This window comes from Eulemur rufifrons, chromosome 23, assembly GCF_041146395.1.
Source record: "Eulemur rufifrons isolate Redbay chromosome 23, OSU_ERuf_1, whole genome shotgun sequence".
NCBI lineage: Eukaryota > Metazoa > Chordata > Mammalia > Primates > Lemuridae > Eulemur > Eulemur rufifrons.
Window position 1 is genome coordinate 32,342,917 of NC_091005.1, and position 13,045 is coordinate 32,355,961.

Sequence of the window (13,045 nt, forward strand, 5' to 3'; positions counted from 1 at the left end):
ACGCTTCTGAGTACCGACCGATGGATCTGGTCCCGAATTTTTTAATAGTTTTCTCCTCTCTCTCTCTCTCTCCCTCTCCCCCCCTTCCTTCTCTTTCCTTTCTCTCCCTTCCTTTCTTTCTTTCTCTCGCTCTCTCGCTCTCGCTCTTCTTTTCTTTCTGACAGAGTCTCTCGTTCTGTTGCCCTGGCTAGAGTGCCATGGCGTCAGCCTAGCTCACAGCAATCTCAAACTCCTGGGCTCAAGCGATCAGACTGCCTCAGCCTCCCGAGTAGCTGGGATTACAGGCATGTGCCAGCATGCCCAGCTAATTGGATATACGTGTGTGTGTGTGTGTGTGTGTGTGTGTGTATATATATATATATATATATATATATATTTTTTTTTTTTTTTTTTTTTTCTTGAAACAGAGTCTCACTCTGTTGCCCAGACTAGAGTGCCGTGGCGTCAGCCTAGCTCACAGCAACCTCAAACTCCTGGGCTCAAGCGATCCTACTGCCCCAGCCTCCCGAGTACCTGGGACTACAGGCATGCGCCACCGTGCCCGGCTAATATTTTTCTGTATATATTTTTAGATACTGTTTCTGTATATATTTTTAGATATATAGTTTCTTTCTATTTTTAGTAGAGATGGGGGTCTCGCTCTTGCTCAGGCTGGTCTCGAACTCCCGACCTTGAGCGATCCACCCGCCTCTACCTCCCAGAGTGCTAGGATTACAGGCGTGAGCCACCCCGCCTGGCGTGTACGTTCTGTATTCACAGACAGACGGAAGGCAGGGAGAATGTTACCCTTTCAAAGCCCGCCCTGCTCGCCTCTCAGCCCACCGATGGCACTCTGAATCCCGTGGCATTCCTTCACTCAGCTGAATTCTTCAGCACCCGACCCCCCCCCACCCCACCCCCGTGCCACGGGAGTTCGTTCTCATGGCAGAGCCATCGAGGCTGTTGCCACACGTGTTGTAGGTGCCTAGGCAGACTGTGCCCTGGCCCCGAGGAGGTACGGAACCGCCTATCGCCTCGGGAGGGAGGGACAAGATGTGTCCGTGTCCAAGGCGACGTCCTGTCGATCACGAGGAGGCCTGCAAAGGCTCGTATCTGCCAGGCATTGAGCCACATGACATGAAACACCGGTGTGTTCCTTCACTTAGGTGGTGTCGCGTGTTGATACTCACAGAGGATGATAAACCCACTCGCATGCCGGCTGAGCCCCCTGTGTCTCCTCCTCTATCCACTGAGGGAAAAAACCGCAACGAAAGGTAGAAAACCACAGGGTGGGAAGAGAGCCCGTCGCTCTCCCTATGTGACCGTCCGGAGTGCTCGTTCAGATGGGAGGAGGTGTGTTTGTGTGTGTGTGTGTGTGTGTGTGTGTGTGTTTCATTGATTTTGGTGCCATCTTTTCTCTGCAGCTGCGTCAGAGGACAGCGATTTTTCCGATTTTCACTCCGCTGAGTGAATTGCCTTTTGAAGAGAATGTCCACAGGAAGCCTACGGTTCTCCCGCGTGGGTGGCCCTCCTCTAGAAATGAATCTCGTTTCTTGAACGGAGGGGACTTGTTGACGCCATCATTCTTTCGGGACGACTTCTCAGACGCTAGCTTTGGACCGCAACATAGGTGCCCCCGACATTGCCTCAAGGGTTCCGTGGTGCCTCCTGTCAAGAGACCCCACCGACCGTCCCCAGCCTGCCCGCTCAAGGGAGCCGGGCCCCTTCTGATCTGTCCGCCCGCCGTGAAGCTCCCTCCCGAGGGTCGGAAAGCCCACCTGTTTCCCAGTTCGGTTGAATGATGGGGCACCCGGGCAGGGCACTGGCACCGAGTGACTCCATTCTGAGTCTGTCTGCTCTGTGGGGCGGGGGCGGGTGTGGGGGGGGCAGTTCCGTCTCGACCGGTGGCCTCCTACCGACTGACTCTATGGGACGGACCATTCTCACTCAGGATCGTGTACCTTCTTGGCCTAGGCACATCCCGGCACTGAAAGCCACTTTTCGGGGACACTCTCCCACGTACAGATAGATGGCCTGCACGAGTGCTCTTCCTTTCTCGAAACACTGGAAATCTGTCCTCAATTTTACCTGACCTACCTGACGGTGTGTGATAAAGGAGCATAGAACCCTCAGCCACCCTCCACCTTCCCGCTGTCACGAGAGACAGTGCCGAGCGTGAAATTCTATCCCTGACTCTCTGTGTCCACCGGAACGTGGCCTGACTGCAGTGACGTCAGCTACGTCAAGTCGTTCTCTGGGTAGGGAAAGAACTTAACCAGATAGGCCCTATCGGTCGCTTCTCTGTTCTGATAGTTTTGTGGCAGCCATTTCTTTCCCCCTCTCTTTTCTTTTTCTGTCTCTCTCCCCCACCCCCACCCCCAAATTCTTTCTACGAAGACGTTTAGGATGTCAGATTCTGGCCACATGCCCCCCCCTAGGCATAGGGGGGCCAGCATAGACAAAGGTCTTCGGTACCAAGTGTTCATTCCACGGTGACAGATATTGCCACTCTTGTATTGACCAGGGCGAGATCGTGAGTGGGTCAACTCTGAAACTCCCTGTACTCTACTTCTCTCTTGGGTAGGTCCCTGCCCCAACCCTCCGGCTTCTAGCACACACCCAGGGGCACTCTCTCCTCTCTGGATAAAGTTCCAGATGATCCGATCCGCTCCGAGGAGGAAGGGGAGCTGGCCGGGCCACCCGCTGTGCGCCCCACCCCCACCCCGCCCCACCCCCGTCAGTCATAGGGTCCGTTCTTTTCAGGATGACACCGGCAGCGGTTGCTGGGTGTCACCTAGCGGCCACTTTGATCAGACCTCGGGATCCGGAAAGTCAGGTGACGTTGGGAGTTTAAGAGCTGACTCCCGGGAGGTGTGGAGGGCGGGGAGGAGAGCACGGTCCGGACGGTCCCACCCTCTTCTTCCCGGGCCCGCAGCTCTGGGCCCGCCCGGGGCAGCCCTAGCCTCTAGCGGGTCTCCGCCCACCCGCCCTGTTGTCTGCGGGAGGCGCCCCTCCTCCCGCTCTCTGCCTCCTCCCGGGACCGTAGGCCTCTGCCCGTCGTCTTTTTTATTTTTATTTTTTCCCTTTGGTTTGTTTCTCTTTTATCTTGTTTTTTAGGCTTATCGAATATCATATCGTATAAAAACTTAAATCACAGAATGAATTATATTAAGTAACAAGATGTGGCTTTTTATCCTACGCCGAGAACGATGAATTTTTCTCTTCGTGTCCATTTTCCTGTCCTGGAAGAAATACAAAGTTGCTCGTGATACTTCCCCATCATCTTCCAGTTTCCCCGACTGTCAACACGATGTATTCGATCGTATATCTTTGTGTGTGCACGTGGGCGCCTGTACCTATTTCTTTTCGGCATCAGTCTCAGGTCTTTTGGCACCTGGGGGGGGGGGGGAAAGGAGAAACCAATAAAGGACAGAAAGACGTTCTGTCGTTTTACGCTCCCCACCACCACCACCACCACCACCACCACCACTTTTGGGAGCTTGTAGTCTGGCCTATGTCCCCAAGGCAGGTTAAATCTTTTCTTAAAACTCCCAAGTGGTCCCCTGCCCCGCCCCCCCCCCCCCCAGGTGGGCAGCCGGCAGAGTTCACAGGCTTTGTTTTTGGCAGAGCCTGGACGATTGAAATAATTAACCACAATCATCGCTAAAGCTGAGAACCCCTCCCCCCCCCCTCATTAAAAGCTCTGTATTTCTGCCTAGCCCTATGTTCGGGGAAATTCGGAGGCTTGAGATGGGAAGGTCTACCCTATTTTCTCCTTTACCGGCAAAATAGACTCTCTCTTTCCTTCCTCCTCAAACAGCTTGTCCTCGTTATTCGGCCTCGTGGGCAAGTGGCCGAGCTTTCAGTAACACCAAGTCTTCTAAGTTGTGTTGTGTTATCGGTCTTGTTTTCTTTCTTTTCTTTTCTTTTCTTTTTTGAGACAGGATTTCTTTCACTCTGTCCTCTCCCAGGCCGCCTTGGCCTGATTGTAGCTCACAGCAAGCTCCAAATCCAGGGCTTAAGTGATCCTCTCTGCCTCAGCCTTCTGAGTAGCTGGGACTATAGGCAAATGCTGCCACACCCGCCATAATTTTTCTTTTTTTTGTTGGTAGAGATGAGGTCTCATCGTGTTACCCAGGCTGGTCTCCAGCTGCTGGGCTCAAGTCACGCTCCCGTCTCTGCCTCCCAAGTTGCGGGGATCACGGGCATGAGCCACCATGGCCAGCCAGGTTATTTAAAGGCGATCGCTTTGCTATCCTGATACAAAACCCCAAATGTGCGAGTTTAAGGCACCAGACGGAGGGAGTCCCCACACTACATTGTCACGAACATTGAGGGTGGCTCACGAAACAGCTGGGATGTGGCCACACAGTAGTGATCGAGGAGATATATTCTAGTGGGATAGCAGAAATATAGAATGTCCTGAAGACACTAAATGTCGGAATGCCACAGCAGTCAATGGCTGACAAACTTCCATTCCATCGTGTCATGGTAGGCGGCTTACTTTTCTCCTGCTCCCTCGGTATGATTAAGGCCTGACGTAGAAAATGTCTACGTCTCATCCAAATCCATCGAGACGATGGAAGGGGGAACTGGGAGGGGAATAAAGAAAAACAAGAGAGGGAGAAGCAAAACAAGAGAGAAGGGGGACGAGGAGGAGAAGGAGGAAACTGCCTCCCCTGCCCCCATGCTACCCAATTAATAAATGAAGAATGGCCTCTTCCCTCCTCTTCCCAACCCCTAACTATGCCTGGAGGTGTATCGTAGGCCTACAGTCCTAAGAAATGTACAACTACTGATAGTAATGGGAAGAAATGCAGTCTAATAGGTTTCTGTGCAGTGGGACACCTGGCCAGGGCACTTACGGTGAATGGAGCTTGCAGGGCGGGCGGGAGGTTGCTCTGGGTGAGTCTGTGAGTTGGCGGTGAGTGGTGAGTGAATGTGAAGGCCTAGGACATTACTTACTGTAGGTTTTCATAAACCCTGGACACTTAGGCCACACGACATTTACCTTTAGAAATTTCTTTCTTCAATAATACATTAACCTTAGCTTACTGTAAGTGTTTTCACTTCATAAACTTTTCCATGGTGGTTTGGTTTTTTTTTTTGTTTGTTTGTTTGTTTGTCTGTTTGTTTGTTTTTCTTTCTTTTAAACTTTTGGACTCTTTTGCAACACCACGACTTAAAACACAAATGCGTTGCACTGTTGTACACAGATATTTTCTTTCTCTGTGTCCTTACGTGTTCCGTAAGCTTTTTCCTACTTTTAAAGTTTTTATCGTTCTATGCACTTTTCAAAATAATAAAAACTAAAACAGAGAGGGGGGGGTGGGAGAGGGAAGGAGAGAAATACACACACATGAATATGTTTCCCAAGTGAACTGAGGAAGGGGGCCGAGTCAAGGTTCTCAGGGAGCCACCAGTGATGAAACGGTCAGGCTCAGAATCAGCATTGCAGAGTGGCTGCAGAGCCGGGGGGCCTGGACTGGCTTCCTGGACGACACTCCGTGTTTGGTAACTTGGCGAGTCATACATCCTCTTGAGCCTCAGCCTCTTCATCTGCAAATGCAGAAATCATGGTGCCTACCTCACAGGGATATTGTGCAGAGTGAAAAAGCAAATGCAGGCAAAGCCCACAGAAGCACGCGTGGTAAACAGTAAGCCTTTAATCGTGGTCACAGTCGTTGTTATAGGATCATCTTCCTATGTCCTTGTCTTTTAAAGATTAGCAGAACCTCCCAGAAGATGAGAATGGGCTCCCCCTGAGCAAGTCTCGGCTGTAAAGTCACAGGCATGTTGAGCATGTGGCACAGAAGGCAGAATAAAAACCTGATCCCGGAACATTATGTTCCTGCAGGACATGAAATCATTGAAGGTATGGGAAATCCTACCTCATATCCGTTTTACTAGAACACCTATGATTGCGTACGCACATGGACGCACGCGCACGCGCACCCCAAACTTTTTGAGCTTCACAAAACAGCGTAACCAAGGAACACACTATGATGCTTCTTAGCGATCTATTTAGGCCCAGGTTACTCGTCACTCTGAGCCTGCCTCCTTATCTGTCCAATGAGAATAGTGTTTGTCACAATTATCGTCATCGTCATCCTACCTAACGCTTCTGGTAAAATTGAAGTGTGAGAACACCCGCTAGACAGAAAATCCATGTTATCTCTCAATTTTTCTTCCTCCTGATTTCTATCTGAATCTGTGAGCTCGCTTTGGTTCACTTCGGTTTTTCAAGAGGCTCCGGTTACCTTCTCTCCCACCTATATCGGATTGGGTCTGACGGAAGAAAGAAGGAAAAAAAAAAAACCATAGTAAAGAAAGCAGAACAACATTTGTTTCTGAAGCAACCGATCGAACATTGCTGATGAGCCGGTCTTTTCTATTTCAGTAAACCAAGGAGGCCTATTGTCACGAGGATGTGAGGGGCCCGGGTAAGATTGGATGATTACCCCTAAAGGAGACAAAGCAGACAGACTATGGCACATGTGATCTTAGCAAAGAGAATAAACAGTGACCTCTCTGCCGAGTTGGGCCTTAGCATACCAAAGGGAAATAAAGGTGTAATAGGATGCTCAATTTTTACTCTGGAAACAGAGGTTGGTTGGGCACTGAACTGAGAACACTGAATTTTTTACCCTCCTTGATATTCACATAGGCTTAGAGGAGGAAAAAAAAAAAAAGAATACTGAGCCTATAAGTCATCCCTAAAACTCGGATTTTATGTTCCCTTGCCTTTTCATAACTGAGCAACACACAACATTAAAGAATGGACACAGGCCGGACGCGTTGGCTCAGGCCTGTAAACTTAGCACTCTGGGAGGCCGAGGCGGGAGGATCGCTCAAAGTCAGGAGTTCGAGACCAGCCCGAGCGAGAGTGAGACCCCCCGCCCCCGTCTCTACTAAAAATATAGAAAGAAATTGTCCAGACAACTAAAAATATATAGAAAAAAATTAGCCGGGCATGGTGGCACATGCCTGTGGTCCCAGCTCCTGGGGAGCCTGAGGCAGGAGGATCGACTGAGCCCAGGAGTTTGAGATTGCTGTGAGCTAGGCTGACGCCACGGCACTCACTCTAGCCCGGGCAACAGAGTGAGACTCAGTCTCGGGGGGGGGGGGGGGACCCAAAAACAAACAAACAAACAAACAAAATAAAAAACTGGAAGGGACACAGACTTCCACAGGTTTGTGTGTGGCCCCTTTTACTTATTAACGCTACAGGACCTTAATTATTTGTGCTCTGAATCTGATATTCAAATTATCCTTGTGGCCAACGCGTTTGAACAGTAGATGGTAGGGGAAGAAGAGTTCACCTCCTGAATAGATGACAAGTAACGGGAGTACTGGTGAAATTACAAGTGGCTTACGTTTACACACTGAAAATCCCAGTTAGCCGCTACCATGAGTTCAAAGAAGAGATCTAAATTTCTGACCCTATGACCATAAAAGATATTTCCTCCCATGGTGTCACAGATAAAAATAAAACTGCATCCTAGCACTTTGGGAAGCCTAGGGGGAAAGGATCGCTTGAGGCCAGGAGTTTGAAGTTGCAGTGATCTATGATGATGGTACTGCACTTTAGTCTGGGGAACAGAGTGAGGGCCCGTCAAAAGAAAAAAAAGAAAAAGACAAAAAGAAAGAGAGAGAGAGAGAGAGAGACAGGAAGACACAAGGAAAGAAAGAAAGAGAGAAAGAAGAGAGGAGAAGAGAAGAGAAGCGTCAATCTATCCATTGCATTTTCTACCCTTTAGGTGACTGGGCTTCAGCAGGGTGATGTGATCTGACAAAGTTCATGTTGCTAAGAAATAAAGCACTGGGGTTCAAACTCTGAGTTTTCAAAATCCAGCATATCCCCCTACCCACCATACCGTGCCACCTCTGAGAGTGGATATCTCACAGAGGAGAGCTGTGGAGGCCATTCTTGGACAGACAGAGTCAAGTAGTGGAGACCATGGAGTCTCTGCTCTGCAGCCAGTCTAGAGTCATATGGAGCCATTAACACTGCTTGTGAGGAAAATACCATGTCATAGGGAAACAGAAATATTTTCCGCCTTAGGCAGATACAATTTAGGAAAAGACCCGAAACCCCTCTTCCTCTAACAGTGCTTTCTGGTCAGATGCTGACCCCTTCGATTCACAGATTCAGATACATCATTCAATGCAAGCATTGTCAACAAGTCACTCTTTGCAGCTTTCTGAAATTTCTCGGATATAGCATACTTGTAAAGATGATCACTTATGTGAAGACACCACCCCTCCAGAAAAACAAAAACAAAACCAAAACAGAAGCCCACTTTTCTCTGCTGTGAAAATCAAGATCAGCTTTTATGAGATCCACTAAATTCACACAAGAAGTAAAATATAATCATACTGATATATGCAATTTTTCTCTTAGAACAGAATGCATGGTGCTCCTTATCGTCTCAGATACTGTCAACAGAAAGCACGCGGTGGATGAACAATCTCCGTGAGCTTTTCTACAGAGATGGGGTGTGTGTGTTTGTGTGTGTGTGTGTGTGTGTGTGTGTGTCTGTGTGTGAGAGAGATAAATAATGAGGGTTGAGGAGCAGATAAATGACTGGGGGAAAACAACAACAGCAACAACAACAAAAACCACTTCCTGGTTCCTCGATGCAAGCATTCATTTAAAGGGTATACTCGTATGTATACCCAGGTAGAAAGTGGAAGCAGCTTTAAAAAAAAAAAAAAAGAAAAATTGCTGCGAGCCCTGGTTATGATACGGCAATAAGCGCTAGCTCTTGGAAGGTGTAAAACATATTCACGGTGGCTTTCGCCAATTTGGGACGTACAAAGACGAGCTTGAGCACCACCACCAACCAAAAATATGAATGAATACCTGGCTAGCGATCAGGATCAGACATAATAGAAAAGAAAAAGCTCCCAAGGCTAAAATAATGTGAACACGATTGACTCGTCCATGGAAAAGAACCCCAAATCACCGCAAAATAATTTAAAGAGTTTTATTCTGAGCCCAACGGCCGTGATCATGGCCCAGAGAGCTACGCCCAAGAAGCCTTGAGCAAGCGGACCCATTGTGGTGGGGTGGGTTACAGTTTGGCTTCATACATTTTAGGGAGACAGGAATTACATGTAAAATCACAAATCAAAACATGGAAGGGGTACATTGGTCTGCGCTGAAAAGGCAGGACATCTGGCAGTTGGGGGGGGCGGGGGAGGGAGGGTGCGGTGTTTACAGGTTTACAGCTGGGTTTAAAGATTCTTTGATTTGCAATTGATGACATAAATGAACCTCTGCCTAAAGGCTTTGCATCATGTTTTCAGTTAAGGTAAGGAGGTCTGCTAATCACAGACAAGCCACTGGACAGTTTACCCAAAACTCAAGTGCCCTGTAGTTCAGTAAACGGTTGGCCTGCTAGATATGCGTTAAGCTTTGTCTTGCCTGGCCTTAGGCCCGTCGGACATTCAGTATCTCATTGTTATAAAATCTGACTCCATCAGGGAGGGGTGTCTGACTTCCCCTGTCCTTGCGGGGCAGCAGCTCAGGTTTAAGGGTTTTTCTAGGGTTCCCTGGGCCAACCACGGGACGGGTCAGCTGGCGGTGGCGGGCGGGGGGCGGCTTAAGATCCCTGCCCCCCACTCCTCCCCTCCCCTGGGGCCGGAGCGGGGGTGGGGGGGTGGTGAAGGCCCAAGAGGAGAGGCGCGTGGGGGAGGTGCCGCTCCCAGAACCAGAGACTCGTCTGGGCCCCACGTAACCCAGCCACCGCGACCGCTTCGCCCGAGGAGGTGCCCAGCAAGTCGTGCTTCTGCCCCTCGGGATTGCCTGCGGGCTGGGGGCGGAGTACGAGCTCCCGGCCCAAGAGGGAAACCCCTAGCCTGGCCGCACAGATGGCCGGGCCCTCGGCGGAGCCCTTCCGCCGTTTTCCACCCCTCCCCCACTCACTGCGCTGACTGCGCATGCGCGCTCGCACGTAGCCGCCTCGGGCTTCTCTCGGGCGGAGCCGCTTTCAGCCGCGACCCCGCCCCGCGAGCTGACTGCGCATGCGCGCTCGCACGTAGCCGCCTCGGGCTTCTCTCGGGTGGAGCCGCTTTCAGCCCCGACCCCGCCCCGCGAGCTGCCGCTTCCAGGCGGCACAGCGCATGGGGGAGGGGACGGAGCTCTAAAGAAATCAGTCCCCTCCGTCTCCTGCCTCAGGAAAAGCCCCAAACCCTTGGAGAACTGCCACCCACCGCCACTACCGTGTGTGTGTGGGGGGGGGGGGGCTGGGTCTTTACTTTGTGTCCTCCTTGTGGCCCAGTCCAAGGCGGCTGGGCTGCCAAACAGATCGTCTCGGGAGGGAGGCAGGAAGGGCCCAGGTCTGGACAGGGGTGGATTGGACCCCTCCACCCTGGGGTGTGGACTTGTGACCGAAAGCTCAGCTGCTTGTCCACGAGGCCGAGTAACGAGGACAAGCGGTATGAGGAGTAAGAAAACAGAGAGTCTACTTTGCTGACAAAGGAGGAAATAAATAGGGTAGAGCTTCTCAGTCTCAAACCCCCAAATTTCGTGAACATAGGCCTAGGCAGAAATACAGAGGTTTTAAAGGAGGGAGGGTTGGTTCTCAGCTTCAGGCAATTACTGCAGTTAGCTGTTCTAAAGGTCCCGTCTCTGCTGAGAAGAAAGCCCTTGAACTCTGTGGGCCGCCCACCCTGGGGGCCACCTGGAGTTATAACCAAAGAGTTAACGTGCCTCAGGGATGCAGGGATGCAGGCCGGGCTGCAAGTTCCCAAAAGCCTGGGGGAAGTTTTAGAAAGACAGAAAATCTTTCTGCCCTCTTCCCCTCCCACCCCCCCACAAAGCCATTTTCTCTGGTGCAGACTCGGCACCCTCCCTGCTCCCCCCCTCTCCCCCCCCCCCCCCCCGCAGGCCTGTTTGTCCTCAATCATCTGTGAGGTTCACGAGGAGGAGATGCTCTCTCGCTCTCCCCACCCTCTTTCTTCCCTTAGGAAATCCTCAGCGCTGTTCCACACACTCAAGGTGGCGGGCCTGCTCCGGCCACCAGCCACCTCTTGTGCCACCTCGCCCCCCCCCCCCCGCCCCCAACGGAGTAGGTGTACAGACAGGAGCACACTTTACCGGAGGGCGCCTGGGGATGAAGAGTTGTGGTGGCCAAATGGGGGATGCGGGGCGGGGAGGAGAGTGGCTGGCATTTGGCAAAGAGTGACACGGAGTGGCCATCCAGGCTTGTCTGAAAAGTGGGACTACGAGCCTGAGAGCGCCGACGGAGTCGATGGACATGGTCACTGCTGTGGGATGTCTCTTTTACCACGATGTAACACCAAAGCAAACCCCTGACCCGCTGGGTCGGAGAAGGCCTTGTGGGCAATTTAGAAAAGCCATGGCGTGGCCATTTGGAATACTTCCTGCCTCTCCGGGAATCAAAAATTAGAAAGGACCATGGGTTCTGTATTAACGTACCAAAGGCAGGGAGAATTTTAGCCTTTTAAAGCCTGCCCTGGCCCTATCTCAGCAAGGCAGTGGCACCCCAAGTTCCGTGACATTTCTGCACTCGGCGGCTGACTTCTTCAGCCATCTGTTGCGATGCCCCTGCCAGGTGGCCACTCACTCGCCCCTTCAGTTCAACCCTTGTACCAGGAAGTGTTGCCTTCTTCCTAACCCCTATGGGGGGACCGGGGGGTGATGTGTGTGTGTGGGGGGGGGGGTAATGGAAATGGGCAGACCCCACAGGTGCAGCCTCTTCCAGGTCATAATGGGCCTGAGGCAGCGTGGGATTCCCCCGGAAGGGAGGCAGGGTGGCACTACGGCACCGAAGCCTGACGCCGGCGGCCACGTGGATGGTGGGGGACACGTTAGACCGCTGAGATGCAGCCACTGAGAGCCACCCCGCAGCAAGAGGTCTCTCTGGCAGAGCAGGCACTGAGTCCGCAAGTCAAGACAGCTGGGAGGCCTGGGAGACAGAGGCCCTGGATCTCATGTCCCGGGGTGGGGGCGGGGGGCAGTGCCAGTGCCTGGAGAGAGAGAGAGCCCAGGCTCCAGAGGCCATGATGGGGCCTGGTGGGCAGGGCCGAGGAGGTCAAGGCCGGGTGTGGTGGGGTCCGGGATGAGGGGCTTGGGGTGACGGGCAGGGAGAACGACCCGTTCACTCAGACGTGCCCTCAGAGGAAGGCAGAGGTGCGTTTTGCCTTCCTCCGGCTAGTGGAACGCTCCGCATTTCTTTCCTTCAGAGCTGGGTTGAACCGGTATGGCATCTGTTATAGTACGGAGTGCGAGACAGGACAACCTAGAGACCGAATTGAGCCAAGTCATGAGTCCATATTAGCTGGCCAGCGACCACCCCCTGCCCTGTTAGGGTACAGGTACAGAGAATGGCCCCGAGCCGAAAAAAGCAGGAAGGTTTCAGACTATCCTAAGCTAGAGCTCCGTGACTTTAGGCACGGCGGTTGAAACAACACTATACCACCTACTCCGCAGCTGTGTGGTCCGGGACCAGCCTCGGGCCCCCGTTTCGTTTCGGTTACAGTCTTTAAGCGAGCAGGTTTACAGAAACAGATAGCTCCAATTAAGGAACATTCTTTCAGGCGTTAAGCAAGCACAATCAATTTTACAACAGGCAGCTGGAAAGTTTAAACACTTAGTTACAAGTTAATTGCTTTGTTTTATCTCCGCAAGGTACGTATTTCCAATTACAGACATAGGTCAAGCGGACATCGGTCACCTAGCGAGCAAGCATAAGTTTTCAAGTGGGCCTTTACAGCGTCCAGACAGGCCTCGGTCCAGTTATTGTGCATTCTTTTTGACCACTTGGAAAGCTACTAGCACCGTTCCGGGCCTCACCTCACTCACGCGGAACTACAGAGTGATGACCCGGGGTGGGTGGGTGTGTGTGTGCTCCCTCCTGTGGTGGGCAGGGTGATCTGCTCGCCCACCCGGCGTGGTGTCCCCCACCCCTGCCCCATCTTGGCGTTTGCAGAAAACAAACACGAACACAAGAGAGGGAGCCGGAGGAAGAGGAGGAACATATGCTGCTATCCAGGTTATCCTGGGAGGCTTCCTAGCCATTTCTGAGGAAACAGTGTC